General features: G+C 36.7%; 1 long non-coding RNA gene across 1 annotated transcript; it reads left to right on the forward strand.

The window, feature by feature from the left end:
- Window positions 1-318: 318 nt before the first annotated feature.
- Window positions 319-5,402, forward strand: LOC119866668. Its single transcript, XR_005380848.1, has 2 exons — window positions 319-428; window positions 5,212-5,402. It is a non-coding gene; the product is annotated as an uncharacterized LOC119866668 (long non-coding RNA).
- The last annotated feature ends 382 nt before the right edge of the window (window positions 5,403-5,784 follow it).

A 5,784-nucleotide genomic window follows, 5' to 3' on the forward strand; every position in this document is an offset into this window, starting at 1 on the left:
GACCCACAGACTCCCTACTGCTGTGCTGCTGGAGTACATCAGTTGGGCCCATGAGATGTGTCTCTAATCCCCATCTCCTCGGGGAGTCTCCTTGCCCTCCTCTGCTAGGCAGTGCCCCTCCTTACTGTGAGCTTCTGGGATAGCCCCACGTTGTGAGCCCATTTTATGCAATCCTGTCCAAGTGTGGCCCAGTCAAGTGTGTTATGGATTACTATGCCTGGAGACCATATCGTTGTTGTTGTTTTTTTTTTTTTGATCAGCTCCAAAATCCCTCAAAGTGCAGCCACTCTTAGTGTATGGCTTTCATTTTCGTGCCTGCAGGATAGCTGCCGCTCTTTCTGAAGGGTAAACACAAAGGGTGTGGGTCATCTGATTTGATCATCGATTTATCAGGAAAATGACAGTTCTCCTACAATTGCCAATGGAAGGTAAGTAGGCTCACTTATATCTCATTACCCAAAATAGTGAAAGAATCTGAGCATTTAAACTGTGAGCTTCCATACCCTGAATAAAGTCAGTTTTCTGTAGGAAGCAAGAGGAGGAAAAGGAATATTACCTAAAGGACTGGCAGGGCTTGTCATCCAGACCAGAGGCTTTTTCAGTACCTAATGAGAAGTGCTGAGCCAACAGCAGCACATGCTTCAAGTGCTAGAAAAGAATAACATGCTGGTTTTCTTATTACACACATAAAGCTTCACTCCACCTCGCAAACAGCCAGATCAATTCCTAGGTCTTTTGCAAGAGGCAAACATGTATCATTTTGTACTTTAATTTTATTTCCCAAATTGTTTATGACAATAGTTATTTTCCTGTGAAAAAGAGTGGTTGGAGGGGAGGACATCTTTTTGTTTTTGTTTTACCAGAATCGTAGCCTCTCACGGTGGCATTATATTTTTTTAAACTTTTTTTTTTATTTTTATTTATTTATGATAGTCACAGAGAGAGAGAGAGAGGCAGAGTGTACACAGGCAGAGGGAGAAGCAGGCTCCATGCACCGGGAGACGTGGGATTCGATCCCCGGTCTTCAGGATCGCGCCCTGGGCCAAAGGCAGGCGCCAAACCGCTGCGCCACCCAGGGATCCCTTTTTTTTTTTTTTTTAATTTTTATTTATTTATCATGGCAAGCAAATAAGAGCTTTTCTTCTTTCATCTTTCTCTTTTGCCTGGAGATAGCTGTTAATAAAAACTGTAGGAGGTGGAAAGAAGACCTAAGGCTTGAACCTATTCTCTATCATTGGGATCCCATTGAACAGTAAGTGCCCAAATTCAAGACTCTACATTCAAATCATTTTCATTATGGAACTTTTTGTTGAAATATGGTAAACAAAAGAAGTTTTTGTTTGCTTGTTTATTTGACCAAATGAGATATCTATGTTTTCTTTTCTGTTATTTCTTTTTATTTTTAAGATTTTATTTATTTATTCATAGAGACACAGAGAGAGAGAGAGAGAGAGGACAAAGACACAGGCAAAGGGAGAAGCAGGCTCCATGCAGGGAGCCCAACATGGGACTTGATCCCAGGTCTCCAGGATCACACCCCGGGCTGCAGGCGGCGCTAAACCGCTGAGCCACCAGGGCTGCCCTCCTTTTTTTTTTTTTTTTTTAAAGATTTATTTATTTACTTATTTATGATAGACACACACACACACACACACACAGAGAGGCAGAGACACAGGCAGAGGGAGAAGCAGTCTCCATGCCAGGACCCCGACATGGGACTCGATCCCCGGACTCCAGGATCGCGCCCTGGGCCAAAGGCAGGCGCTAAACCCCTGAGCCACCCAGGGATCCCCTCCTTTTTTTTTTTTTTTTTTTTTTTTTTTTTAATCAAGGTATAGTTTACTACATTTGAACATATATTTTGATAAAATTTGGTAACAGTTGTATAACCACCACACAAATTACTTATGCAACATTTCCCTTTACCTAAACCTTTCCCTCTTGTCCTTTGTCAGTTAACCCTCATTCTTCCACCCAGCCCTTGCAATTACCATAGCTTTGCCTTTTTTGGAATTTAATATTTATGGACTCATCCATTATGTAGTCCACTGTGTTTAACTTTTCTCACTTAGCAAAATGTTTTTGAGAGCCATTCATGTTTTGTGTACTAATTTTTTTGTTCCACATTATGAAGACACTACACTTTGCTTATCCATTCATTTGTTGAATATTTGGGTTGTTTCCAGTTTTTTACTGTTGTGAATAAACCCTGCTATGAACTCATTTATTTATATACATGTCTTTATGTGGACATATGTTTTTATTTCTCTTAGTCAATGTCTAGACGTAGAGTTGCTGGGTTGGATAGCATATCTATGTTTGAATTCATAAGATTCTGTCATATTGTTTTCAAAAACATGTGACCAGTTTTGCATTCTCACCAGCAGTGTGTGAAGGTCTACTTGCTCCACATCCTCACCAACGTTTGGTATTGTTAGGCTTCTTAACTTATACCACTCTAGTGGGTATATGGTAGTATCTCATTATCATTTTAAGTTACATTTTTCTAAATGACTAGTGATATTGAGAATATTTTCATGTGCCTACTAGCCATTGATATATCATATTTTATAAGGTATTAAGGTATCTATTCAAATCTTTGGTCTAGGGATGCCTGGGTGTCCCAGAGGTTGAGCACCTGCCTTTGGCCCAGGGTGTGATCCTGGGGTCCTGGGATCGAGTCCTGTATTGGGCTCCCTGCATGGAGCCTGCTTCTCCCTCTGCCTGTGTCTCTGCCTCTCTCTCTCTCATGAATAAATAAATAAATATTTTTAAAAAAACAACCAAATCCTTGATCTATTTTTCATTCGGTTATTTAGTCCTATTATTGAATTGTAAGAATTCTTAATGTATTCTAGATAAATCCTTGTCAAACACACATTTCACAATTATTTTTCTGAATATGACTCTGGCCCGCTTCCCCCTCACCCAATTATATCTTTCAAAGAGAAAGTGATTTCATCTTAATGAAGACTACTTTACAATTTTTTGTGTATAATTTGGGCTTTTTATATCTGTTTAAGAAATCTTTGCTTAACACAATATCAGAAAGATTTCTTCCTATGTTTTGTTTTTGAAGTTTTATCATCTTACCTCTTATATTTAGATGATGATACATTCTAAGTTAATTTGAATGTGTGGTTTGATTGAGTGATCAGATTATTATTATTATTATTTTTTTTTTTTTTTTGCAAACAGATCCAGGTGTTCCAGAAATATTTTTTGAAAAACAAAATGATCTTTTTTCATTGACTTTAGTACTTTTGGAAAAAAAATGACCACAAAAGTGTGAGGTTTTTTTTCAGTTTTCTTTTCTATCCCATATATTTATAGGTCTAGCCTTACACATGGACATACTGTCTTGATTACTGTATCTTTATAGTAAAGCTTGAGATCAGGCAATGTTTAAGTTCAACTTCTTTCTTTTCTGAAATAATTTTGGCTATTCTGGGTCTTTTGCCTGTCCATATAAATTTACAGTTGGCTTGTGAATATCTTTCAAAAGCAGCCAGTTAAGGCTTTGATTGGAATTACATGAAATCTACTGAAAAATTAGGGAAGATTGTCATCTTAATAATGTCAAGTCTTCAATCCACAAACATGGCACATCTCTCCATTAACGTCTAGTTTAGTTTCCCTATGTAAGCTATCCTAGTTTTTAGTATAAAGGACTTATGTGTCTTTCATCAAATTTATTCCTAAATACCTTTGATGCTATTGTAAAAGAAGCATTTTTCTTTTATTATTTCATTTTGTAACTGATGTCATATCTCCAATTTCAATTGCTTTTTATATATTGGCTTTGTATTCTGTAACCTTGCTAGATTCACTTTTTAGATTTGATAGCTTTTTTTTTTACAGGTTTCTGTCATCTGCAAATAAGAAAATTTTTACTGCTTCTTTTCTCATCTATATGCCTTTTATTACTTTTTCTTATTTTATTGCACTGGCCAGGATTGCCAATGCAATGTTAAATACCAGTGTTGAAAAGCAAAATACTTGCTATGTTTTTAATCTAGAAAAGATTAAGCCTCTCACCACTAAATATATTAGTTATAGGTTTTTTGTACATGCCCTTGGTCATGTTGAGGAAGTTCATATCTACTTCTAGTTTGCTACATGTTTTTCCTATTAAATTTTATCAGATGCTCTTTCAGTATCTATTGAAATAATTATATATATAATAATTATATTTTTGCCATTTATTCTACTAATATAATAGATTTACATTGGATAATGTTTAAATACTGAACAGGCCTTGCATTTCCAGGATAAATTCTACTTGTTCATGATATATATATATATATATATATATATATATATATATATATATATATAAATATTTCTGGATTTGGTTTTCTGATCTAGTATCTCATCAAACATTTCTGCATTTATGTTCCTGAAGAATATTAGTCTGTAGTTCTCATCTCAAAGTGAGATCTTTGGCTTTAGAATCAGGATAAAACTGGCTTCCTAGAATGAATTAGAAAGTGTTTCCTTTCTTCTGTTTTTCCAAAAGAGTTTATATGGGATTGATATGATATCTTCCTTAAATGGTTGATAGGATCCAACTGTGAAATCACCTGGACTTTAGTTGTTTTGTTTTGTTTGACAGGAAGTAAGATTTATTGGTGGGCATGAATAGAGGGGGCAGTGCTGAGGTTCTCATGAATGCAAAGCCTGCCATGTGTCCAGGAGGCTACGATTAGGGATGTATTTGACCCCACAAACCATCTGAGATGACCTCCTTTTCAACCACTATGTCTTCAAATTCCTCCACATTAAACTTAGTTAAGTTGGAACTTGGAAATGTGAATCTTCTGGCAGCCAGGGAACTTGAACCCTGTGTAGGGCTTCAATTACATGCTCCTTGTTCTACAGCTTGGTACAGATGGACATGACTATTTGGCTTAAGTGGACTCTGACCACTTTGCCCTAAGACTTCCCAAAGTCACCCTGCATAGTATACCTGTCTGGAGCATGTTAATCCCAGCACAGGACATCTTGTTGATATGGATGACGTGGAAGGGGTGGAGCCACACTTAGATGTGAAAACCATCTTTGTTACAGCTTTTCACCAGTACTTATTGGCATAAATACTGGGAGCCTGCAGGGCTTTAGAGGAGAACTGCTCATATTCATTTGATATATATATCAAATTCATATACCATATAGTGGGAACTCATCCACTTTTGCTATCTTCCACCCCAGGTCAAAGATGCAGATGTTGGCATCAGAGACGCCTCTGCAGAAGTGAGAGTTTGGATACAGTTTGTTCTTACAATACTGGTAACCTTGGGCAGGGTGGTGGCCCATAGCGACAGCAGAATCTTCAGTGATGTGCCAAGGAAGAAAGCTATTTGTGAAATTGTTTTTAATTATAAAGTGAATTTTTAAATTGAGATAGCAGTGCTCATGTTCCTACTTCTTCTTGTGTCAGTTTTGGTCATTTGTGTCTTTCAAGGAATTTACCCATTTTACCTAGGTTGTCAAATTCATTGGCATGAAGTCCATAAAATTTCCTCATTATATTTTTAATGACTGGAGATTCTGCAATGGTTCCCTTGTTTTTATTCCTAATATTCCTAATTTGTCTGCTTTCTTTTTCTCTAATGAGTCCAGCTAGAGGTTTATCTGTTTGTTACATTAATCTTTCCAAATGTTAGCTTTTAGTGTGAAGAGTTTTATTTTATTTTATTTTTTTTTAAATTTTTATTTATTTATGATAGTCACACACACAGAGAGAGAGAGAGGCAGAGACACAGGCAGAGGGAGAAGCAGGCT

The sequence above is a fragment of the Canis lupus genome, chromosome 29 (assembly GCF_011100685.1).
Source record: "Canis lupus familiaris isolate Mischka breed German Shepherd chromosome 29, alternate assembly UU_Cfam_GSD_1.0, whole genome shotgun sequence".
NCBI lineage: Eukaryota > Metazoa > Chordata > Mammalia > Carnivora > Canidae > Canis > Canis lupus.